Source organism: Saccopteryx bilineata, chromosome X (assembly GCF_036850765.1).
Source record: "Saccopteryx bilineata isolate mSacBil1 chromosome X, mSacBil1_pri_phased_curated, whole genome shotgun sequence".
In the NCBI taxonomy this organism is placed as follows: domain Eukaryota; kingdom Metazoa; phylum Chordata; class Mammalia; order Chiroptera; family Emballonuridae; genus Saccopteryx; species Saccopteryx bilineata.
Window position 1 is genome coordinate 24035925 of NC_089502.1, and position 27569 is coordinate 24063493.

The window sequence follows — 27569 nt, forward strand, 5'->3', positions numbered from 1 at the left end:
AGCATCGCCCGCTTGCCAGATGGATCCCGGTCGGACGCATGCGGGAGTCTGTCTGTTTCTCCCCGTTTCCAGCTTCAGAAAAATACAAAAAAAAACAAAAACTTAAGATAGAATTATAGAATATTTACTATAAAAGCTGACTTTTCTATTGTAGAAGAAAAACACAATCCAAAAATCCAAAGCCTGGCTTATTAATAACCTCTTCATGATAATACCGCATTGTGTTGAATAGAAAAGGGTGGGAAATGCTAGCTCCAATCTGTTCCCTTTCCCTGAAGGAACTTATAATCAATTTAAATACCAATAATGTCATAGGAACAACAGTCTAAGTTTAGCCAGAGGAAGGGTACTATTTTTAGTTCTGAAGGTCAAGGATGCAGCTCCTAAATGAAAGAATGACCTAAGAGCAAATGCCAAGTCTACAACAAAAAGAGAAAATAGGCTGGATCTCAAGTTATTAATCTTATGTGTACCTTGCTTTTAAAATTTTCTTATATTTTTCTTTTATTCCCAAGTAAGAAAAGGTAGGTGAGATTAAACATATCCATCTAATGATAAATGTTCAACTATCACACATCAGTATTAACTTCTACTGATCTCTTCCAATATAACACACATAATACAAGAAAAACTGATAACTCTATTTTCCCATTAATTCTCAATCTCTAAAACGATCATAAATGGCCAGTAAAAACACGGCATTTCTTAGTTCACTCTAATTAAGCAACTATAATAGCAAAATAATGAGGGTAATAAAAGAAACAAGAATGAATAATCCACAAAGTAAGCCCTGAATAATCAAGGGTTGTCTATATCACTACACTTTGAACTTCTACTCAAGAATACTCACAATGTAAAATATTTATTTAGGTATGACTATTAGCATCATTTTCTCCTTACACTAAATCATGGTCCCAGGATTGTTCCCCTCCAAGACAGCTAATTGTTAATCTGGTTTTCTTACTGTAACCTAAGGAGTTAGCTAAACAGTACACCACAACTCTGAGGCTTGCCATTATATGTAGGACACACCTAGATGCTTAACAATCCCAACTTATTTTTAAAAGGAAAGTTCTTTTTTAAAGAAGAAAAAAACGGCCCTGGCCGGTTGGCTCAGTGGTAGAGCGTCGGCCTGGCATGCAGAAGTCCCAGGTTCGATTCCCAGCCAGGGCACACAGGAGAAGCGCCCATCTGCTTCTCCACCCCTCCCCCTCTCCTTCCTCTCTGTCTCTCTCTTCCCCTCCCGCAGTGAGGCTCCATTGGAGCAAAGATGGCCCGGGCGCTGGGGATGTCTCCTTGGCCTCTGCCCCAGGCGCTGGAGTGGCTCTGGTCGCCACAGAGCGACACCCAGGAGGGGCAGAGCATCGCCCCTAGTGGGCAGATCATCGCCACCTGGTGGGCGTGCCGGGTGGATCCCTGTCGGGCGCATGCAGGAGTCTGTCTGACTGTCTCTCCTCGTTTCCAACTTCAGAAAATTACAAAAATAAATAAATAAATAGACAAACAAACAATTTTGTTTTTTTAAAGAGAGCTGGAGACGTACAGAGCTAAATAAATTCCAACCAAACCCTGAGGTTATCTAGACAGCAAGATGAAAATGAAAGTGCTTGCTTTCCCTGCCTACCTGTCCGTCCCCCTAACCATTTTATAACAAACTTACTGCATTCCTTAAATATACAGATTTTAAGCAGGCTTTAAAGAGAGTTCATACATATACTCTCCTGTGGGACAAAAAGAATGGATCAGCTCTAAAAAGCAGACAGCAGTAAATTAATATTGGTGTGTAATATACTACATTCCTCTACATAGCCGAAAATTGATTCTAGAGTACAAGAAGTTTGTCAGACCAAATAATTTGTTCAGTACAAGGTTACACTAAAATGTATTTGGAAACTAGAAAGCAAAACAAATACAAAAGAAAAATGCAGTTTATAAAGATATGAGTCTCCCAAACAACGTGCCTATATTTTAAAAAGAAATATCATCTGACAGGCTTACAAAAATTATTAAATCGGCCAACTCCCAAGCCCAGTAAAATATTTGCTTTAAAAATTGCCTAAATATTAAGAATCCATCCAACCAATTAAAAACATCTACCACGTGCCAAATGCAGTGCAGGGCACTGGCACACATTGGTAAAAGTACAGCAGTGAGCCTTGCCCTTAATGGAGCCACCTGTAACAATAAACGTGAAAAATTATATATTTATTTCTACAAGGCACCTACTTCTACAGCACCTGATATTAAACATAATACTAAATTCCATGAATCTGAATTTTTACAATCTTAAACATTCTCTAAATAATTACCAAGCCTGACCAGGCGGTGGTGCAGTGGACAGAGCATCAGCCTGGGATGCAGAGGACCCAGGTTTAAAAACCAGAGGTCGCCAACTTGAGCACAGAATTGCTGACTTAAGCATGGGATCATAGACATAGTCACTAGCTTGAGCCCAAGGTCACTGGTTTGAGCAAGGACTCACTTGCTCTTCTGTAGACCCCCCCCCCAAGCACATATGAGAAAGCAATCAATGAACTAAGGTGCCCCAACAAAGAACTGATTCTTCTCATCTCTCTCCCTTCCTGTCTGTGTCTTTATCTGTCTCTCTCCCTAAAATAAATAAATAGCCACCAAAAACAATTTTTCATTGCTCAAAAATTATACACTGAAGTTGCTTTGTAATTTAAGGGGCCAGAACAATGGGTAAGTTAACATTGCCTTTTTTTTTTTTTAAGAATATAAACTTCAAAAACAGGCAAGAGAAATGGCACCGTGAGGGGTGCTCCCGATATCTCCCCTTGAAATTTCAACAAATTAAACAACTAAAGACAGAGAAAAAATGTCAGGAGCACCTGAAATATACACACACCAGACAAAGGTATGATTGGACGAAAAGGTGGCTGAATATATAACCCATTCTGAAGGAAGTAAGATAGAGAACAGGGTTTTCTGCTTTCCTCACTGATCTGAGGAAGGGACACTTTCGTCTGAAGCCAAGTGAATCGGAGGACCAGGGGCAGAGAGAGAAAGCTGGGTTAGGGTGGATGATCAAGCAGAAGCAAGACCATGCTAGCTCTGCCTAAGATCGCAGGTGCGGGGTGAGCACAGAAGCAGGCTCTGACAAAGGTTTCTGATACAGGGTGCCCGAGGGAGGGAGTCGGTGCCTGTGCCAGCAGCTTTGTGTGCTCCCGGATCCATGATCCCAGGCGGTATGCGAGTGACTCCACCTGGCCCCACTGGTGTGAGCGTGTGCACACTTGTGCATGAGCAGGTTGGAGGGCATAGCCCGAGGTTATCAATGATAGACATCTGCATGAGCTGTGGCAAGCGTCTGCGCATTCCGAGCTCCACCACCATCATGGGAAGTGAGCAAACGCCAGGATCCCTTGGCCTGAGACTGTCCAGGCGGGGCACCTCCACGAGCCTGAGATCATATGCACTGTCCACCAAAGGGAGCAGGTACAAGCCTCTATGTGCCTTGCTGAAGGCATGGGGGATGGGCATGCACCTGGCTTCCTGTGGGCTACCAAACAGGGCACAAGAGAGAAGCCTGTGGAGATTAGACCCTCAGAACACGGAGGCATACTAAACATGCCTAGAGGCCCTAGGCCCTTAGAAAGGCCCCTGATCTGCAATCGGCTCCCAGCCCGCGGCATACTGAGATGTGCTAGACCTGTCCCCCCAGCCCTTAGAAAGGCACTAGGATTGGAAATCAGCTCCCAGCCCTGCCTGCTCTCACTGATGGCTCTAGTTGGCACAGTCTTACCCAGAACTATGCTTTAAGCAGTACTGGAAGGACCTGTCTGCTCTTAGAGCCTCTTGCTCTTCAATCAGTGGCTGGGGCGAACTTCACAGCTAAGTCCCCAGGCTGCTAGCTCAGGTGGCAGAGACGTGGAGAGAGGCACGAGGAAAACTGAGTCTCCCATTGTCACAGCCTCCAAGTGACATAACAGTAAACCTCTGCACAAAAGTTTCACAGGGGAAAAAACTGTAATACAGCACCACCTGCAGAAAAAAAGGAAGAAGCTACCTCACAAAACCAGAAAAAAAAATACATTTTTATAACTTCTTTCTCCCCCTCCCCATTTTGGACATTTTATATTCTTTCCTTGTTATTCTTTCCTTTTCCTTTTGAACTTCATTATCCATAGTTGTTATATTTTTCATTCTTGTTTTTTATGAGGGTTCCATTTTAAAAACCTTTAAATATTTTTTCCTTTTCTTCTCTCATTTGATCATCATTTATCAACAAATTATTATATTTTGGACCCATATTTTTCTTTGTGACGTTTTTGTGTTTTTTACTTCATTTTTTATCACTTTGTCATCTTTCCTCAGTTCCTGCTTCTTGTTCTCTGTAGTTTTTGTTCCAGTTATCATTATAGAATTTTCAGTTTTTCACTGTATCTTTTCAATTTTTATTGAATTTTTTTTTTTTTTTGCATTTTTCTGAAGCTGGAAACGGGGGGAGACAGTCAGACAGACTCCCGCATGCACCCGACCGGGATCCACCCGGCACGCCCACCAGGGGTCGACGCTCTGCCCACCAGGGGGCGATGATCTGCCCATCCTGGGCATCGCCATGTTGTGACCAGAGCCACTCTAGCGCCTGAGGCAGAGGCCGCAGAGGCCACAGAGCCATCCCCAGCGCCCGGGCCATCTTTGTTCCAATGGAGCCTTGGCTGCAGGAGGGGAAGAGAGAGACAGAGAGGAAGATGCGGCGGAGGGTTGGAGAAGCAAATGGGTGCTTCTCCTGTGTGCCCTGGCCGGGAATCGAACCCGGGTCCTCCACACGCTAGGCCGATGCTCTACCACTGAGCCAACTGGCCAGGGCTTCAATTTTTATTTTATTTTTTTATTTATCTCTTATTAGTGTTATCAACAATACCACTCAAATGCCATTAAGGAAAAAGAAATCAAATATCATGAATACAAAAGAGATAGATGTAGCTCAGATAGATGATGAAAAATCTCTAGAAAAAATTTTCAATTGCTTGGAAATCTTGGGAGTTAAATGATAGAGAATTAAAAATTGAAGTCCTAAAAATACTCAGGAAAATACAAGAAAGCACAGAAAGACAATTCAGAGCTCAAAAACAATTTAATGGCCTGACCAGGTGGTGGCGCAGTGGATAGAGCATCGGACTGGGATGCGGAAGGACCCAGGTTCGAGACCCCGAGGTCACCAGTTTGAGCATGGGCTCATCTGGCTTGAGCAAAAAGCTCACCAGCTTAGACCCAAGGTCGCTGGCTCCAGCAAGGGGTTACTCGGTCTGCTGAAGGCCCACGGTCAAGGCACATATGAGAAAGCAATCAGTGAACAACTAAGAAGTCGCAATGCGCAACGAAAAACTAATGATTAATGCTTCTCATCTCTCTCCATTCCTGGCTGTCTGTCCCTGTCTATCTCTGCCTCTGTAAAAAAAAAGAAAGAAAAGGCAATAAAAAAAAAAAACAATTTAATGAACAAAAAGAATACTTCACAAGGAAATAAACTATAAAAAGTAATCAAAGAGAGATGAAAAACTTAATACATGAACTGAAAAACAAGGTAACAAGCTTAGCTAATAGAGCAGGCCAAACAGAGGAGAGAATTACTGACATAGAAGATAGACAACTAGAGATACTACAGAGAGAAGAGACTCATGAATTTAAAAAAAATAATAAGAAAGCCCTACAGAAATTATCTGACTCCAACAGAAAGAGCAACATAAGAATAATGGGTATATCAGAAAGAGAAGAGAAAGAAAGTGGAATGGAGAACATTTTCTAACAAATGATCAATGAGAACTTTCCAAGCCTGTGGAAAGAATTAGAGCATCAAATTCAAGAAGTAAACAGAACACCAAGTTATCTTAATCCAAACAAACCTACTTCAAGGCACATCATAATGAAATTACCACAAACCAATGACAAAGAAAAAATCCTCAAGGTACCCAGATATGGAAAAGATGAAGGAATTTATCACCAGAAAACCCTCACTTCAGAAAATACTAAAGGGGGTTATCTGACCAGATACAAAGAACAAAACAAAATCACAAGTAAAAGCTCCAAACAAGATCACAATAGCCTGACCAGGTGGTGGCGCAGTGTTTAGAGCATCGGACTGGGATGCGGAAGGACCCAGGTTCGAGACCCCGAGGTTGCCAGCTTGAGCGCGGGCTCATCTGGCTTGAGCCAAGAGCTCACCAGCTTGGACCCAAGGCCGCTGGCTCCAGCAGGGGGTTACTCGGTCTGCTGAAGGCCCGAGGTCAAGGCACATGTGAGAAAGCAATCAATGAACAACTAAGAAGTCGCAACGCGCAACGAGAAACTGATGATTGATGCTTCTCATCTCTCTCTGTCCCTGTCTATCTCTGCTCTGTAAAAAAAAAAAAAAAAAAAAAGATCACAATAAAAAGAAGATTAATCTGTGACAACAGAAACAAAAAAGGGGAGAGGACAAAGATTAACAGTAGCAAAGGAAGAAGGAGTGCAGAAGCACTCATGAGATAATGTACTACAATAAATATGATATATGTATATTCTTTTTATTACCTAATGGTAACCACCCCTGAAAAAGCCACTACAGAAATACATGGTTTAAAAAAAACAGAGGATAAAAGTATGGAATACAACCAAACAAAAACAAATGACAGAAAAATAAAAGAGAAGAACCAAACAAGATACAGAGCTATCAGAAAGCCAATATATAAAATGGCAATGGGAAACCCTCAAGTGTCAATAATTACATTAAATGTAAGTGGATTGAACTCACCAATAAAAGTACACAGAGTAGGAGAGTGGATCGAAAAAGAAAATCCAACTACATTCTGCCTTCAAAAAACACATCTAAACTACAAGGATAAAAACAAATGCAAAGTGAAATGTTGGAAAACAATACTCCAAGCAAATAACATCCAAAGAAAAGCAGGTGTAGCCATACTCATATCTAATAATGCTGACTACAAGAAAGCAAAGGTAATCAGAGACAAAGATGGTCATTTCATAATGATTAAGGGGACATTGAATCAAGAAGATGTGGCCTGACCTGTGGTGGCACAGTGGATAGAGCGTTGACCTGGAAATGCTGAATTCACCGGTTCAAGACCCTGGGCTTGCCTGGTCAGGGCACATATGGGAGTTGATGCTTCCAGCTCCTCCCCCCTTCTCTCTGTTTCTTCTCTCTCTCTCTCTCTCTCTCTCTCTCTCTCTCTGTTTCTCCTTCTCCTCTCTAAAATGAATAAATAAATAAAAAATTTAAAAAAAAGATGTAACACTTCCTGATATATATGCACCAGACCAAGAAGCACCAAAGTATATGAGACATCTATTAAATGACTAAAAATAAAAAAATGACAACAAATACAATCATACTTGGGAGACTTCAATACACGCCGACAGCTCTAGATCGTTCATCCAAACAGAAAATCAATAAAGAAATATTGGCCTTAAACGAAACACTAGAACAATTGAATATGATAGACATCTACAGGACATTTCATCACAAAGTGCCACAATATACATTTTTCTCTAGTGTACATGGAACATTCTCAAGAATTGACCATATGTTGAGCCACAAAAGTAACATCAGCAAATTCAGAAAAGTTAAACTTATACCAAGCATATTTTCTGATCACAAAGCCTTGAAACTAGAATTCAACTGCAAAAAAGAGGTAAACAAAAATGTGGAAACTAAACAACATGATATAAAAAAATGAGTGGATAAAAGAAGAAATAAGCTCAGAGATCAGAAAATAGATACAGACAAACAAAAATAATACAACATATCAGAATCTCTAGGATGCAGCAAAAGCAGTAATAAGAGGGAAGTTCATATCACTACAGGCCTATATGAACAAACAAGAAAGAGCCCAAGTAAACCACTTAACTTCACATCTTAAGGAACTAGAAAAAGAAGAACAAAGATAACCCAAAACCAGCAGAAGAAACAAAATAATAAAAATCAGAGCAGAAATAAATGAAATAGAGACCAGAAAAACTGTAGAAAAAATATCAATAAAAGAAGGAACTGGTTCTTTGAAAAGATCAACAAAATTGACAAACCCTTGGCAAGACTCACTAAGGAAAAAAGAGAATGGACTCATATAAACAAAATCCAAAATGAAAGAGATCACGACAGATATCATAGATATACAAAGAATTATCATAGAAAACTATGAAAAACTATATGCCACCGAATTTAACAATCTAGAAGAAATGGATAAATTTCTAGAACAATACAATCTTCCTAGACTGAATCACGAAGTAGATAGCCTAAACTCGTGATGGCGAACCATTTTATAAAAACCGCAAACTTTTGCACTGCTCGTCAACCTGGTCCCTCCCGCCCACTAGTGGGTGTTTCAGCTTTCATAGTGGGCAGTAGCAGAGCAACCAAAGTATAAATAAAAAGATTTAACTATAGTAAATTGTTTTATAAAGATTTATTCTACCAAACTCAGTGAAAATCCGACATAAAATACTTGGTAATTATCACTATATGTCTTAACTTGCTGTAACTCTGCTTTATAAAATTTTATAAAGTAAAGTTACTTCCCTACTTTATAAATCACCATGACTGTGGAACCGGTGGGTGGTTAGAAAATTTTACTACTAACAGAAATACAACAGTGGGCGGTAGGTATAAAAAGGTTGACTACCCCTGGTCTAAATCAAACCTTTCTAACTGAAAGCAGTTTGTGGTGAGTTCTCATGTCCTAGGGAGTTGCTCTCTATCTGAACAAAGGTCAATTTTTGCTTTGAAGCCTGTCTGTTTTGCCATTTGCATGTAAAATAATGTACTTGATAACATGCCTTTGAGGGGTTGGGGTAATTGTATTTTCCTGCCTTCAGGGTAGGCATCCCACCTGAGCAGGAACCCACAAATGCTTCCCTGTTATTATTACTATGTTCATTCACTTGTCAGTCTTGCGCCTCCCTGTGTAAGGGAGGTTCAGTGTATACATTTTTAGTTTTATCCATTCCCAGGGATTTCCCCACTTTGCTTTCTCCCCCCTCCCTAATGTATCACCTATCAATTTCTTTTTTTCTTTTTTTTTAAATTTTTCTTTTTTCTTTTTTTTAAATTTTTATTTTTCATACTTTACTGAAGTTGGAAACAGGGAGGCAGTCAGACAGACTCCCACATGCACCTGACCGGGATCCACCCGGCATGCCCACCAGGGAGCAATGCTCTGCACATCTGGGGCTTCGCTCTGCTGCAACCAGAGCCATTCCAGTGCCTGAGGCAGAGGCCACAGAGCCATCCTCAGCGCCCGGGCCAACCCTGCTCCAATGGAGCCCTGGCTGCGGGAGGGGAAGAGAGAGACAGAGAGGAAGGAGAAGGGGAGGGATGAAAAAGCAGATGGGCGCTTCTCCTGTGTGCACTGGCCAGGAATTGAACCTGGGACTTCTGTATGCCAGGCCGACATTCTACCACTGAGTCAACCGGCCAGGGCTTGTATTTTTCTGAGCTGGAAACAGGGAGGCAGTCAGACAGACTCCTGCATGCGCCCGACCGGGACCCACCCAGCATATCCCCACCAGGGGGCGATACTCTGCCCATCTGGAGCGTTGCTTCTCTGCAACCAGAGCCATTCTAGTGCCTGAGGCAGAGGCCACAGAGCCACCCTTAGTGCCCAGGCCAACTTTGCTCCAATGGAGCCTTGGCTGCGGGAGGGGAAGAGAGACACAGAGAGGAAGGAGAGGGGGAGGGGTGGAAAAGCAGATGGGTGCTTCCCCTGTGTGTCCTGGCCGGGAATCGAACCCAGGACTCCTGCACACCAGGCCAACGCTCTACCACTGAGCCAACCAGCCAGGGCCTATCACCAATCAATTTCATGGAACCCCCTGACATCTTCCCCTTTGATTCTGATGTATAAAATAAGTGGTTATAAAGCCAGTAGTTGTGGCCACCATCACAGCCGCCTGGCCCATGCAGATTCGCATTAGATTCAGACGGTAATGAAACAAAGCCAAGAGCTGGTGAGCCATTCATTACCTTCAATCTTAGCTCACACCCAGTGGGCGAGAAATACACAGTGGAAAAACACTTCACTTTCCAATCAGGGTTCCCAAAGCCACTGAGTCATCCATGTATTCCTAGAATCAAGGTTTCCACCTCGCCAGCCTTATTCACCTCTGTTCCCCATCTCCTTCTCTCTGCACAAACTGCATACTGGCTTCTCCTTCAGCCCTCCGCCATCTTGGCTGCCTCTCTTCTTTAATACTGTTGACAGGGTCTGAGCAATGCTAATTTCAGGAAGAGAGAGAGAGAGAGAGAGAGAGAGAACGCGCACGAGCACACCTCTGGTCTCCCTTATTTTATAGTGTAGAAATTAAAACCTTTATCAATATAACAAATAAGGAAGTCTCTGATACAAAGCCACTTATCTGAGGCATAAATGGGATTTCTCATGAGAGTGCACCATCCCACATCATGCAACAGTCAAGGGTATGGGGAAAAGCTTAGTGTTGAGAATATCTTAGTATTAAAAGGGTGGGAAAGGCTTAGTCTTAAAACTGAGCCTTAGGCTATGAGGACCCTGCCTGTTTACAGCCTGTCCCACACAACCAATGCAAACTATAAGCTAGCAAACATATACATCGGATTTGCAAACTTATTTGACCCACAGTGGTGAAACCGCCACTTGCCAGAGCACTTTCTCAATCCGTTGAGACTTTGCTTCCTGGCAATTGTCAAAAATTTGCTTCAAATAAACTCACAAAAAAATTTTAAAAAAAGGAAAAAATATAAACTTCATCTGCAGGAAGATCTGAGGATTTCTCCTTTTATTTTAAATCTCTGAAACTGTATATAAATACAATTTGCTTCCTCCAAAGACTTATGTTAAAAAATTCACAAGGCCTTTAAATGTACTTAACACCATTTGGCCTAAGTTGGGAAACCCAAAACTGTAAGAATGTAATGCTATATAAAAGTATTAGTTAAGTAAGCAAGCTTATGTATTACTGCCTGACGGTAGGTTATTAATTTTTTTAATATGCTCTAAGATCACAAGGTGGAGCTCTCACCTAGTGTCAGGGAAAAACTTTTGAGATTTTTATCACATGTACCAATTCTTTCTAACTACTATAAAAGAGCTAACATTCCAACAGCTTTGGAGGATAAAGCACAGAAATGAAATTTGCTTTAACTCTCAATCACTCTTCCTTTCAGGGAAAAATATATCCAAACAGCAACTAGCTTCTGTTTCTCCTTACTGAAAACTAAATGAACACATTTTAGATTGGCCACGTAAGATACTGTAAAACCACTTCTTAGGTTCAAGTGTACAATATTCAGCCATTAAAGGCTTGTTAAATACATTCATATATAATGAGTGGATTAAAAAGTAATAGGTCATAATAGGTTAATTCCATGTGCTAAATTCAAGTAAACAATCTCACAGGTACTGCTTTTGATATAAACAGATCTAAAAGCTGCAACTTGATCATCATAACTTTTCAATTTATCTATAAAGTATATTTACAGCCTGTTACTCAAAGTTTAGATTCCAAGTTAAATTAATTCAATAAAAAAAAAGCTTTCTTATTTCACTTCTGTAAAATCTGTAAAATTATTTTTTCATAAAATAATTCTTTTCAAAGTTCTTTTAATTCAAACCAAGGGGTTTCAAGACAGAAAACTTTTTAAAAAATACAAAACACGGCCATCACTAAATAAGGTCCCTCAAAATTCACTTGTTTTTTTGTTGTTGTTTTGTTTTTGTTTTTGTTTTTTTCATTTTTCCGAAGGTGGAAACGGGGAGGCAGTCAGACAGACTCCCGCATGCACCTGACCGGGATCCACCCGGCATGCCCACCAGGGGGCGATGCTCTGCCCCTCTGGGGCGTCGCTCTGCTGCTTCCAGAGCCATTCTAGTGCCTGAGGCAGAGGCCACAGAGCCATCCCCAGCGCCCGGGCCATCTTTGCTCCAATGGAGCCTCGCTGTGGGAGGGGAAGAGAGAGACAGAGAGGAAGGAGAGGGGGAGGGGTGGAGAAGCAAATGGGCACTTCTCCTGTGTGCCCTGGCTGGGAATCGAACCCGGGACTCCTGCACGCCAGGCCGACGCTCTACTGCTGAGCCAACCGGCCAGGGCTAAAATTCACTTGTTTTTTAAATGAGAGAGAAGGAGGAGGGAGAAAGAGAAGCATGAACTCATTGCTCCACTAGCTGTGCATCTATTGACTGCTTGTCATTCATGCCCTGACAAGAGCTCAAACCAGTGATCCCCGGATCAAACTGGCAACCTCTGCGTTCCAGGACAACACTCTATCCTCTGTGCCACACCAGCCAGGGCAGAATTCACACATTATTCAGGAATGGGGGAGCATTTAAAGTAGTTGGCATGTTACTTCTTTCCCTAAAAATGCAGAAATATTCCATTTCTAAGTCAGGAAACTCAGCACACAAATCATATGCCATCTCCTTATCTTAACACTTCTCCCCAAAAGGGGCACATTCTTCTATCTGTAAGGATCACATCTAGGAAATATATGTACCCTTCTAAAATGCCACCATCATTATAATACAAAGACTTAGGCCCTGGCCGGTTGGCTCAGTGGTAGAGCGTCGGCCTGGTGTGAAGAAGTCCTGTGTTCGATTACCGGCCAGAGCACACAGGAGAAGTGCCCATCTGCTTCTCTACCCCTCCTCTTCTCCTTCCTCTCTGTCTCTCTCTTCCCCTCTGGCAGCCGAGGCTCCATTAAAGCAAAGTTGGCCCGGGTGCTGAGGATGGCTCCATGGCCTCTGCCTCAGGCACTAGAATGGCTCTGGTTGCAACAGAGCATCGCACCCTGGTGGGCATGCCAGGTGGATCCCGGTCGGGCGCATGCAGGAGTCTGTCTGACTGCCACGTTTCAACTTCAGAAAAATACTAAAAAAAAAAAAAAAAAATACAAACACTTAAATTACCAAAAATCCCAGCCACAAATTAATTTATGGTACAAAAACGCAATTAATAATAATATTCATACACTGACTAACTTATGATGACGGCATGATAGCAGGTGATCAACAGTCTTAGTCATTTCCTTGTCTACCCACACTCCCCAAAAATTTCCAAATGTGGCTTGAGTCCTAAGCACAATTAGGATCACCTGGCCCAACCTAAATACTCAGCTTGCCCCAGTTCTTGACCATGAGTTCTGATTTCTGTAGAAAATTTAGCATGCCACTCATGAACTTCAAAACAAGTAAGTACTACCAGTTCAATTTTTTTCTTTTGGATGGGGAAGAAGATAAAAATGTTTTCCTCACTCTTTCATACCCACTACTCTACCACACTGTACTCAGCTGTACACTGTGCCTAAGGATTAATACCCTGTGTCTTGTTCTTGCCACAATACCTAAATCTACCAAAACCATTCCGGGAACTGGGATCCTGCTCCCAAACCCACCCTGAACACAGTCTCCCTGTGTCTCTCCAGTTGTCCTAATTTTAATGCCACGATACCGTGGCTCCTCTCATCTGTTTGCCACACTGGCACTGGCTACTGCTAGATACTGGACACCTATGGAACCTGATGTAAAGTTAACAACCATCTAACTCCAATTTTCCTAATTCCCAGTTTGTCCTAAGAAACTGCAGCTGAATAGACATTATCTGATCCTAACCCAAGATAGTTTCAAAACAGGTAAACTATTTGTTTTATTATATACCATTACCTTAAGATCCTATCTCATTTTACTAAAGTAAACAGCTAAATTATGAGTAATTTTTAAAAAAGTACTGTCAATGTTCATTCTTCACTTCACTTATACCTCAGTATCATACTCTGCATTTAGCTTTTTGCATGGAGTTATATATATGCCAGCCCTGGCCACGTAGCTCAGTTGGTTAGAGCATCATCGCAATATGCCATGGTTGTGATTTCGATCACCAGTCAGGGCACATACAAGAAATAATCAACAGCCTGAACAGTGATGGTGCAGTGGATAGAGCATCAACCTGGGGACACTGAGGACCCAGGTTCAAAACTTCGAGGCCACCGGCTTGAGCACAGGTTCACCAGCTTCAGTGTGGGATCATCAAAATGATCACATGGTTGCTGGCTTGAGCCCAAGGTCAAGGCACGTATGAGAAGCAATCAATGAACAAGTAAAGGTGCCATAACTACAAGTTGATGATTCTCATCTCCTGTCTCTCTCTCTCTCCCCCAGCCCCGCAAAAAAAAAACAAAAACAAATAAATCAACCAAAATAATCAATCAATCTCTCTCTCTCTCTCTCTCTCTCCCTTTCTCTCTAAAATCAATAAAATAAAAAATTGCCTAACCAGGTGATGGTGCAGTAGATAAAAGTGTCCACGAGGTATGCTGAGGACTCAGGTTTGAAACTCCAAGGTCACCAGCCTGAGCACGGGATCATCGACTTGAAGCCCATGGTTGCTGGCTTGAGCCCAAGGTCACTGGCTCAGCTGGAACTCCACCCCATTAAGGCACATATGAGAAGCAATCAATGAACAACTGAAGTGCCACAACTATGAGCTGATACTTCTCTCTCCTTTCCTGTCTCTCACAAAACGAATGAATGAATTAATATAGATATGCCTCACTGACAAAAACTTTCTGTATGTTGTTATGACATCATGAATATTCAGTAGTAATCACAACTGGGTGTTAGTGGCTATCAACATCTCAGAGGGGAGACCCAATTAGCTGGTATAAATGAATATCTGATCTAAAAATTAAGTTTACAACAATGAGCTAAAGCATGTGTTAACTAACACTCATAAAGGGTATACAGCATGATAAAGCGCAGTGCATTATTACCACTTCACACTGGGCACCACTGGCTCACTGGCAGATTTCAAGCAACAGCAGATATCAAGGCATATTTCATAGCAAAGCAGATGAAAACAGGATAATCCCACCTGAATTTCAAGGGAAATCCAATTATTTCATTTCACATACTCTGACTGATTACATTAAAATTTTCACATTTATTTATTCATTCCAGGTAGTAAAAAGTATCTGGAATATTAAGTTTATTGATAAATCATATGAAGATAGAGATACAACAGATACAATTCAGTTAATAAACAACAATAAAGCCATGGCTGGATTGATTCCAGCAAACTGGCCCCAGGTGCTGAGGATGGTTCCTTAGAGCCTCCACCTCAGACTCTAAAACTATCTCCATTGCTAGTGGGCCTCAAGCCCCAAATAGACAAAGTATAGGGATCCCAGTCAGTATGCATGCGGAGTCTGTCTCTGTATCTCCCCTACCCTCACTTAAAAACAAAACAAACAAAAATACTCCATGCTATTTTGTTAGTATTTTTGTACCTTCTGCTTTTAATTAGATAACCTTATTAAAATTTCTAGAATTAGCATCCACTTGATAAAAACCAATCTTTCTACTTACACCCACAGTACACAATTCATAGGCTTAAATTATATTCATGTTCAGAAATCAAATATGCTTCCACAATGAAGTTTATGAACACAGTATAGTTACTTCCTATTTCTTATCTCAGATCTAAAATGCTAGTTCTTCATTTGGCAATTCTACATAATGACAATGACAGGAGACTCACATATATGTTGTAGTCTAAAATTATTTCAATTCTATCTAATCTTAAGCTTTCTTAAAGATTAAAACAAATTATTTTTAATTAAATTTAAGCCAGATACACTACAAAAATACCTACAGAATAATATCCCCAATGAATATAGATACAAAACCCCTTAACAAACTACTTGCAAACCATTCAACAGCATATTAAAAGTATAATACACAATGACCAAGTGAGACTTATTCCCAAAATACAAGGCTGGTTCAACATATGAAAATCAATCATTGCAATGCACATTAAGAGAATGACATTTAAAAAAAAAACCACTGTGTGTTCATGGGATATTACTATAGCAAAATAGCAATTTTCAACTGGTGTGCCATGGCACATTTTTAAAACATGGAAGACTTCACAATTTAGCCAGTGGCACTGACCTCTTTTCCCTTAGCTAGTCCAATAAAAAAAGATAATAGCCAACACAACAACAGAAATCTGGTGCGAATGAATCAAGATTATTCCTATTTTTTGGTAATATCTGCAAAAAATACATTTTTTTTGCTGTGCTGCACAACTTTAGTTTATGTGTGCCATGAGATGAGAAAGGTTAAAAAGCGCTATTAAACAATGATGCCTTAAAAAAAGAGAATGACATATCAAAAGAAACTAAAACAAAAAAAACCTCATGATCATCTCAACTGATCAACTGATGCAGACAGAACATAAGATTCAAAACCTTTTCATGATAAAACTACTCAACAAACTAGGAATAGAAGAAAAAATACTCCGACATAATAAAGGTCACTTATAAAAAGCACACAGGAACTATCATATTAATCGTAAAAAACTGAAAGCTTTCCTTCTTCGATGTCCTCTGGTATCAATCACTTCTATTCAACAAAGTATTGGAAGTCCTACCCAAACAATTAGGCAAGAAAAAGAAATAAAAGGCATCCAAATTAGAAAGGGAGCAGTAAAATTATCTACGTTCACAGATGATATGCTCTTATAGGTTTAAAAACAAAAAAAACCCTAAAGATTTCTCTCACACAGAGACGCAAAAACTGTTAGGATAAATAAAGTCAACAAAGTTGCAGGATACAAATCAACACACAAAAATCAGTTGTGACCCTGGCTGGTTTGCTCAGTGGACAGAGTGTCAGTCTGGCATGTGGATACAATCCCCAGTCAGGTCACACAGGTAAAGCGACCATCTGCTTCTCTCCCCCTGGCCCTCTGGTAGCCAGTGGCTTGATTGGTCTGAGCATCAACCCCATGTGCTGAAGATAGCTCAGTTGATTCAAGCATGGGCCCCAGGTGGGGTTGCTGGGTGAGTCCTGGTCAAGAAGCATGGTGTGTGGGGGGGTGTCTCACTATCTACCCTCCTCTCACTAGTTTACCATAGCATCAATAAGAATAAAATACTTTGGAATAAACCTAACCAAGAAAATGACAGACTTATACATTGAAAATTACAAAACACTGCTGAAATGAAATTAAAGAAAATACAAATAAATGGAAAGACTCCCCATTCATGGATAGGACAACTTAGTATGTAAGAATGTATATACTATACTCAAAGCAATCTACAGATTCAACACTATTCCTATCAAAATACCAAGAGCACTTTCTTACAGAAATAAAAAAAAATTGTAATATAATTCAAGGGAATTCAATTAACTAAAACAATTTATACTGCTTACAAAAATTAGGGAATATTTCAAAATGAATATCAAGTGATAAAAAAACATTTGATTTTTTATTAAAGAACATCAGAAAAGCAAACAAGTCAAAGAAAGTTGTTTGATTATGCAAATGAGATGCAAAACTAACTTTTATTTCATTGGTGAAAATGCACTACACAAAAGGCTGAAAATACTGGAGTATCTGCTCATTCCCTGATTGCCTTATTTTTGTGAGCAGAAAAATTTTTTGTGAGAGAAAAAAGGAACAAAGTTGGGAGACTCACACTTTCTGATTTCAAAACCAATCACCAAGCTACACTAAGTGAAACAGTGTGGTACTGGCACAAAAACAGACATACAGCCCAATGAAATACAGTGGAGAGACCATAAATAAATCATGGCATACATATTTAATAATTTTGACAGGGTTCCAAAAACACTCAATGGAGAAAGGACAGTGTCTTCAACAAATGGTGCTGGGAAAACTGAATGCCCACATGCAAAAGAATGAAACTACACCATTCATTATCTCACACCACATACAAAAATTAATTCAAATCGGATTGAAGATCTAAATGTAAGACCTAAAACTATAAAACTCCTGGGGGAGGGGGAACAGAAGAAAAGTTTCATGGCACTGAACTTGGCAATGAATCTTAAGATATGACCCCAAAAAAGCATAGCGTAACAAAAGGAACAAACAGGACTATACCAAAACCTTTACACATCTAAGGGCATGATCAAGAGAGTGAAAAGGCAACCTACAGAATGGGAGAAAACATATGCAAACCATGTATCTCATAGGAGGTTAATATCCAGAATATATATAAAGAATTCCTACAACTCAACAAGAACAACAATAATCAAATAACCAAAATAAAAAGTGGACAAAGGACTTGGATCAAAACCAAAACGAGATACAATTCTACACCCTCTGGTATGTCTAGAATCAAAATTGTATGCAAGGATTTGGAAAAATTAAGCATCCGTGTAGTGTTGACAGGATTGTAAATTGTGCAACTACTATGAAAAATAGCATGGAGGTTCCTCAAAATATTTTAGGTAGAACTGCCATATGATCCTGCAATCCCCACTTCCAGGTATAGATCCAAAACAACTGAAAACTGGGTCTCAAAGAGATAGTTGCGCACCCACATTCATAGCAGCACTATGCGTAACAGCCTGGAGGTGGAAGCAACCACATACCCATGACAGCTGAAGAGAGAAATAAAATGTCATATATGCAAACAATGGAGTATTATCCATCCTTAAGAAATAAACCCTGTCAACATGCTACAACATAGATGAACCTTCCGGAATTATAATAAATGAAATAAGCCACTCAGTCACAAAAAGACAAATGCAGAGGTAGGCAAAAAGTAGGCTTACAATTGTTCGTATGAAAAAAGACATGTGGGTTATGATTATTACAACAGCTTTATTACCTGTTCCGGGAACACACAAATATAAAACTACTTTTGCCCACCCTTGTACTATATGATTCTACCCTTGTACTATATGATTCTACCTACATGAGGTATCTAAAGTAGTAGTCCAATTCATAGAAACAGATAGTAGAATGATGGTTACCAGGGAGTGAAAGAGGTAAAAAGGGAGAGATGTTTAAAGGGTAGTTTCAGATTTTCAAGACAAAGAGTTCCAGAAATCTGTTTCACAAAGATGTTAATTTACTTAACAGTGCTGAGCTGCCCACGTAAAAATTACTCAGATGGCAAAGGTTATGAATGGGGGAGGGTAACACAATAGAAAATTTAGACCTCCGTTTAACAAGCAAGCTTCTTTCATGTCGCATAGATACATGAGATTTTACCAATCACCCATCACTGGAGAACACCTTTCCACTGAAAAAGGATTCTATACACTATAACTATTGATACCTTTTGAACTATAAATTTATAAATTAATACAGTTGCCATGTTGAACATGAATGGACATGATAATTATTAATGTTGAGTGAAATAAGCCAGGCAGAGAAAGAAAAATATCATATGACCTCACTCATTTGAGAATCCAATGAACAATGTGAACTGAGAAATGGAACAGAGGAGAGATCAAAGGGACCAGAGGAAAAGAGGACAGAGGGAAAGGGGATGATAGGATGGGATAAACCTGAAGGGAAGGGGAGAAGGTGCTATGGGGAGGGGGGCAAGGGAGATCGATCTTGAGGGGAATACGGGGGAAGGAGGATGCATTTGGAGCAACACTAGAATCCATGTAAACACAATAATTAAAATCAATGAAAAAATAAATAAAAACTTTTTGGCACGAAACAAAAAAAAAGACACAAACGCCCTGGCTGGTCGACTCAGTGGTAGAGTGTCAGCCTGTCATGTGGATTGTCTTAGGTTCAATTCCCGGTCAGGGCACACAGGAGAAGGAATCATCTGCTTCTCCACCCCTCCAGTCCTCCCCCCATTGTCTCTCTCTTTCTCTTTCACCTCCCATAACCATAGCTCAATTGGTTCAAGCAAGCTGGCCTTGGGCACTGAGGATGGCTCCACATGGCCTTGCCTCAGGTGCTAAAAATAGCTCAGTTGCTAGCATGGTCCCAGATAGGCAGAGCATCAGCCCCAAAAAGGTACTGCCAGGTGGATTCCGGTCAGGGTGCATGAGGATGAGGAGGGTCTATCTCCCCTCCTCTCACTTTCGGTCTCAGAAGAAAAAAAACACAGACAATTGGTATCTATACTCAGAATACTTTATTTTGACAAATAGATATTTCTTTTGTCTCCAATTTAATATAGTAAAAGTGAACCAAAGCTTATATAAGAATTCAAAGACATATTCAACTTTTCAATTAAAAAAAAATGTGCCAGCTATATTTTTAAAGTTACTCACTACAGGTTACTCAGCAAAGGGTATGAAAACTATCATTTAAACCAGGGGTCCCCAAACTACGGCCCATAGGCCGCATGCGGCCCCGAGTCCATTTATCTGGCCCCCACTGCACTTCCAGAAGGGGCACCTCTTTCATTGGTGGTCAGTGAGAGGAGCACATTGACTACCTCATTAGCCAAAAGCTGGCTCATAGTTCCCATTGAAATACTGGTCAGTTTGTTGATTTAAATTTACTTGTTCTTTATTTTAAATATTGTATTTGTTCCCATTTTGTTTTGTTTTTTTACTTTAAAATAAGATATGTGCAGTGTGCATAGGAATTTGTTCATAGTTTTTTTATATTCTGGCCCTCCAATGGTCTGAGGGACAATAAAATGGCCCCCTGTGTAAAAAGTTTGGGAACCCCTGATTTAAACTCACACTTAATAAATGGTCAACATTTCTCTCCCTTCCCAAAATTTTATAGTACAAGTCTCTTTTTTTTTTCTTTTTTGTATTTTTCTGAAGTTAGAAACGGGGAGGCAGTCAGACAGACTCCCGCATGCGCCTGACTGGGATCCACCCAGCATGCCCATCAGGAGGTGATACTCTGCCCATCTGGGGCATTGCTCTGTTGCAATCAGAGCCATCCTCAGCGCCCAGGCCAACTTTGCTCCAATGGAGCCTCAGCTGCGGGAGGGGAAGAGAGAGAGGTAAGAGAAGGGGGAGGGTGGAGAAGCAGATGAGCGCTTCTCCTGTGTGCCCTGGCCAGGAATCGAACCCGGGATTCCTGCACGCCAGGCCAACGCTCTACCACTGAGCCAACAAGTCTCACAACTTGAAGTCAGAAAAAAAGCAACATGAACCTTCCAGCAGGATTCAGGCAAACTGCAGCAAAGGACTAACATGCTAGAATGGCATAATGTGATGATACTAAGAATTGGGAGTTACTGATCCCTAAAATGCATCATGTGATTCCATTGAACTTGGGGAAGAGAGCTTATTATTAGCATTCATCAGAAAGATAATCCAGTAAGAAGAGATATCAAAATGTGTTGTGTGTGTGTGTGTGTGTGTATTTATACTACTGGCACTAGGGGCTCCACATTTTGCCCTGTATCCTATTCCATTTTAAGTGCTTTCATACACCCAAGAGGGTATTGCATCCACTTTCATATGCCATGCAATGTGAAAGAGAGAGACAAGATAACCCCAGTCCACGCTCTAAGATGATGAGAATTCTTTAAACTTGCCGACAGTACTGAGACTGAAAGACTACATTTTAATACATCCTGCACAACATCCCCAAAAGGATTATCCAAATGCTGAGAAAGGCAGTGAAATAATGATTCAGCAGGCATTAAATATTAAAACCAATACAGGTGGGGCAAAAGTCAGTTTACAGTTGCTCATATGAAAACTAATACAATAAGTAATAAATAATAATACAAGAATAAACTCTTGTGTTTCACACACTTACAACTGTAAACCTACTTTTCTCCCATCCTGTATATTATTAAAAGCAAATACAGCATATACTAGAACTAATGTTTATGTTAGGTATACTTGAAAGTATACCACAGAGAACTTGAATCTATCTTAAATTTATCATTTTTGCAACTTTGCTTTTTTTTTTTCCTCTTTTTAATTGAAGCCGGAAACGGGGAGAGACAGACAGACTCCCGCATGCGCCCGACCAGGATCCACCCGGCACACCCACCAGGGCGTCGCTCCGCTGTGACCAGAGCCACTCCAGCGCCTGGGGCAGAGGCCGAGGAGCCATCCTCAGTGCCCGGGCCATCCTTGCTCCAGTGGAGCCTCGGCTACGGGAGGGGAACAGAGAGACAGAGAGGAAGGAGAGGGGGAGGGGTGGAGAAGCAGATGGGCACCTCTCCTGTGTGCCCTGGCCGGGAATCGAACCCGGGACTTCCGCACGCCAGGCTGACACTCCACCACTGAGCCAACAGGCCAGGGCCGCACCTTTGCTTTTAAGACATAATTTGTCTAAGTGAACGACAAGATAACCTGGAGTTGTTATCTTTGAATATATATATCCTGATTTATTGATGTCGCCCCATTAAAAATAAAATTATTTTTAAAAAAAGACATAATTTGTCATACCAATGATTTATCTACTAAGCCATCAGTCAGGAGAGAAACTTCTCAATTAGAAAATTTTTCTACAGAAAACCATTTGTTGTAATGGTCCATTTCACAAAAAGGTTTCTGTCAAATGTAGTAAAATCTAAATTCAACAACCTAGAAGAAATGGATAAATTCCTAGAACAATACAACCTTCCTAGACTGAGTCAAGAAGAAGCAGAAAGCCTAAACCTATTAGTAGAGAAGAAATAGAAAAAACCCTTAAAAACCTCCCCAAAAATAAAAGTCCAGGCCCAGACGGCTATACCAGCGAATTTTATCAAACCTTCAAAGAAGACTTGGTTCCTATTCTACAGAAAGTCTTCCAAAAAATTGAAGAAGAAGCAATACTTCCAAACACATTTTATGAGGCAAACATAACCCTTATACCAAAACCAGGCAAGGATGGCACAAAAAAAGAAAACTACAGACCAATATCTCTAATGAATACAGATGCTAAAATACTAAACAAAATACTAGCAAATCGAATACAACAACATATTAAAAAAATAATACATCATGATCAAGTGGGATTCATCCCAGAATCTCAAGGATGGTTCAACATACGTAAAACGGTTAACATAATACACCATATCAACAAAACAAAGAACAAGAACCACATGATATTATCAATAGATGCAGAAAAGGCTTTTGATAAAATACAACACAATTTTATGTTTAAGACTCTCAACAAAATGGGTATAGAAGGAAAATATCTCAACATGATAAAGGCCATATATGATAAACCATCAGCTAACATCATACTAAATGGCACAAAACTGAAGGCTTTCCCCCTTAAATCAGGAACAAGACAGGGTTGTCTACTCTCTCCACTCTTATTTAATGTGGTACTAGAGGTTCTTGCCACAGCAATCAGACAAGACAAAGAAATAAAAGGCATCCATATCGGAAAAGAAGAAGTAAAGGTATCACTTTTTGCAGATGACATGATCCTATACATCGAAAACCCCAAAGAATCCACAAAAAGACTTCTAGAAAAAATAAGCCAATACAGTAAGGTCGCAGGATACAAAATAAACATACAGAAGTCAATAGCCTTTCTATATGCCAACAATGAAACATCTGAGAATGAACTCAAAAGAATAATCCCCTTCACGATTGCAACAAAAAAAAATAAAATACCTAGGAATAAACATAACAAAGAATGTAAAGGACTTATACAATGAAAACTATAAACCATTGTTAAGGGAAATCGAAAAAGACATTATGAGATGGAAGAATATACCTTGTTCTTGGTTAGGTAGAATAAATATAATCAAGATGGCCATATTACCCAAAGCTATATACAAATTTAATGCAATTCCCATCAAAATTCCAATGACATTTTTTAAAGAAATGGAGCAAAAAATAATCAGATTTATATGGAACTATAAAAAGTCCCGAATAGCCCTGGCCGGTTGGCTCAGCGATAGAGCGTCGGCCTAGCATGCGGAGGACCCGGGTTCAATTCCAGGCCAGGGCACACAGGAGAAGCGCCCATTTGCTTCTCCACCCCTCCGCCGCACCTTCCTCTCTGTCTCTCTCTTCCCCTCCTGCAGCCAAGGCTCCATTGGAGCAAAGATGGCCCGGGCACTGGGGATGGCTCTGTGGCCTCTGCCTCAGGTGCTAGAGTGGCTCTGGTCGCAACATGGTGACGCCCAGGATGGGCAGAGCATCGCCCCCTGGTGGGCAGAGCGTCGCCCCTGGTGGGCGTGCCGGGTGGATCCCGGTCGGGCGCATGCGGGAGTCTGTCTGACTGTCTCTCCCTGTTTCCAGCTTCAGAAAAATGCAAAAAAAAAAAAAGCCCCGAATAGCCAAAGCAATCCTAAAGAAAAGGAATGAAGCTGGGGGCATTACAATACCTGACTTCAAACTCTATTATAGGGTCACGACAATCAAAACAACATGGTATTGGCAGAAAAATAGACACTCAGACCAATGGAACAGAATAGAAAGCCCAGAAATAAAACCACATATATATAGTCAAATAATTTTTGATAAAGGGGCCAACAACACTCAATGGAGAAAAGAAAGCCTCTTCAACAAATGGTGCTGGGAAAACTGGAAAGCCACATGCAAAAGAATGAAGCTGGACTACAGTTTGTCCCCCTGTACTAAAATTAACTCAAAATGGATCAAAGATCTAAACATAAGACCTGAAACAATAAAGTACATAGAAGAAGACATAGGTACCAAACTCATGGACCTGGGCTTTAAAGAGCATTTTATGAATTTGACTCCACAGGCAAGAGAAGTGAAAGCAAAAATTAATGAATGGGACTACATCAGACTAAGAAGTTTTTGTTCAGCAAGAGAAATTGATAACAAGATAAACAGACAGCCAACTAATTGGGAAATGATATTTTTAAACACCTGCTCAGATAAGGGCCTAATATCCAAAATATACAAAGAACTCATAAAACTCAACGACAAACAAACAAACAATCCAATAAAAAAATGGGAAGAGGATATGAACAGACACTTCTCCCAGGAAGAAATACAAATGGCCAACAGATATATGAAAAGATGCTCATCTTCTTTAGTTATTAGAGAAATGCAAATCAAAACTGCAATGAGATACCACCTCACACCTGTTAGACTAGCTATTATTAACAAGACAGGTAATAGCAAATGTTGGAGAGGTTGTGGAGAAAAAGGAACCCTCATCCACTGTTGGTGGGAATGTAAAGTAGTACAACCATTATGGAAGAAAGTATGGTGGTTCCTCAAAAAACTGAAAATAGAACTACCTTATGACCCAGCAATCCCTCTACTGGGTATATACCCCAAAAACTCAGAAACATTGACTTGTAAAGACACATGCAGCCCCATGTTCATTGCAGCATTGTTCACAGTGGCCAGGACATGGAAACAACCAAAAAGCCCATCAATAGATGACTGGATAAAGAAGATGTGGCACATATACACTATGGAATACTACTCAGCCATAAGAAATGATGACATCGGATCATTTATAGCAAAATGGTGGGATCTTGACAACATTATACGGAGTGAAATAAGTAAATCAGAAAAAACCAGGAACTGCATTTTTCCATACGTAGATGGGACATAAAAGTGAGACCAAGAGACATTGATAAGAGTGTGGTGGTTTCGGGGGGAGGGGGGAGAGGGAGAGGGAAGGGGGAGGGGGAGGGCACAAAGAGAACTAGATAGAGGGTGACAGGACAATCTGACTTTGGGTGATCGGTATGAAACATAATTGAACTTTAAGATAACCTGGACATATTATCTTTGAATATATGTATCTTGATTTACTGATGTCACCCCATTAAAAATAAATACAATTAAAAAAAAAAAATGGTCGGCCTAGCGTGCGGAGGACCCGGGTTCGATTCCAGGCCAGGGCACACAGGAGAAGCGCCCATTTGCTTCTCCACCCCTCCGCCGCGCTTTCCTCTCTGTCTCTCTCTTCCCCTCCCGCAGCCAAGGCTCCATTGGAGCAAAGATGGCCCGGGCGCTGGGGATGGCTCTGTGGCCTCTGCCTCAGGCGCTAGAGTGGCTCTGGTCGCAATATGGCGACGCCCAGGATGGGCAGAGCATCGCCCCCTGGTGGGCAGAGTGTCGCCCCTGGTGGGCGTGCCGGGTGGATCCCGATCGGGCGCATGCGGGAGTCTGTCTGACTGTCTCTCCCCGTTTCCAGCTTCAGAAAAATGAAAAAATGAAAAAAAAAAAAAGTAGTAAAATCTAATAACATGTATGAGGAGATTCTTTATATGCAAGTATTTCCTCTTTTATTCTATGATTACTTTGGTAAAAATGCTCAAAATGGCCCGACCAGGCGGTGGTTTAGTGAATAGAGCGTCGGACTGGGATGCAGAGGACCCAGGTTTGAGACCCCGAGGTCGCCAGCTTGAGCATGGGCTCATCTGCTTTGAGCAAAAGCTCACCGGCTTGGACCCAAGGTCACTGGCTTGAGCAAGGGATTACTGGGTCTGCTGAAGGCCCACAGTCAAGGCACATGTGAGAGAGCAATCAATGAACAACTAAGGTGTTGCAACGAGAAACTGATGATTGATGCTTCTCATCTCTCTCTGTTCCTGTATGTCTGTCCCTGGCTATCCCACTCTCTGACTCTCTCTCTCTCTCTCTCTCTCTCTCTCTATCTCTATCTCTGTAAAAAAGATAAAATAAAATAAAAATAAAAAACTTTTTAAAATGCTCAAAATGTTCTTTTTATCAAGAAAAGCAATCTCTCTACCATCAGCAAGTATGTTAGTGTTCCTGATTAATAAATTCCAAACAAAAAAGCAAAAAAAAATTTCTTCTCCAACTACTTACTGTAAATTATTCTGCTAATGTTTGCCAATTATCTAACTCCTATCAATTTAGTTGAAGGTTTTACTTCATTTTGTGCACTCCCCATTTGTCCTGTATGAACTGCTTTAGCTAGAAATAACATGATACTAGCTATTCACTAGTATTTCACCAGTCTCTTTTCTGCCCAAAGTTATAAAGCAACAAGCAGAGTTTTCCACTGCTGAAGTGGTTTAAATCATAACATAGTTACTAGTGAACCTACCTCACTAGTTCATATTGACCATGACTTACAGGTCATGAAATCATTCAGAAGTCGGTGTAGCAGATTCAACCATCACACCATGAAACACATCATCAATACAATTCTTTTTTTTTTTTCCTGAAGCTGGAAACAGGAAGAGACAGTCAGACAGACTCCCGCATGCGCCCAACCGGGATCCACCCAGCACACCCACCAGGGGCAACGCTCTGCCCACCAGGGGGCGTCGCTCTGCCGCAACCAGAGCCACTCTAGCACCTGGGGCAGAGGCCAAGGAGCCATCCCCAGCGCCCGGGCCATCTTTGCTCCAATGGAGCCTTGGCTGCGGGAGGGGAAGAGAGAGACAGAGAGGAAGGAGGGGGGCGGGGTGGAGAAGCAAATGGGTGCTTCTCCTATGTGCCCTGGCCGGGAATCGAACCCGGGTGCCCCGCACGCCAGGCCAACGCTCTACCACTGAGACAACCGGCCAGGGCCTCATCAATACAATTCTTAACATCTTCTATTATTATTAGGTCAGTTAACATCAATGTTTGCAATAAACTGTTGATCAGTATGCTACTTTCAAGAAATAACTGTAAAATAAAAATGTATACACATACACACAGTTGATTGGACAAAAAGAAATACTGGCCTGGCCTGTGGTGGTGCAGTGGATACAGCATCAATGTGGAAAGCGGAGGTCGTGGGTTTGAAACCCTGGGCTTGTCCAGTCAAGGCACATTATGACAAGAAATCAATCAACAACTAAAGTGAAGCAAGTATGAATTGATACTTCTCATTCTCCCCCCCCCCCCGTAAAAATCAATAAATAAAATCCTTTTTTTAAAAGAAATATTGACCTGACCAGAGGGTGGCGCAGTGGGCAG

General features: G+C 41.0%; 1 protein-coding gene across 5 annotated transcripts in view; it reads right to left on the reverse strand.

Moving 5' to 3' along the window:
* STAG2 (STAG2 cohesin complex component) overlaps positions 1-27569 on the reverse strand; it is a 154731-nt gene that overhangs the window by 84182 nt on the left and 42980 nt on the right. The window lies entirely within an intron of this gene.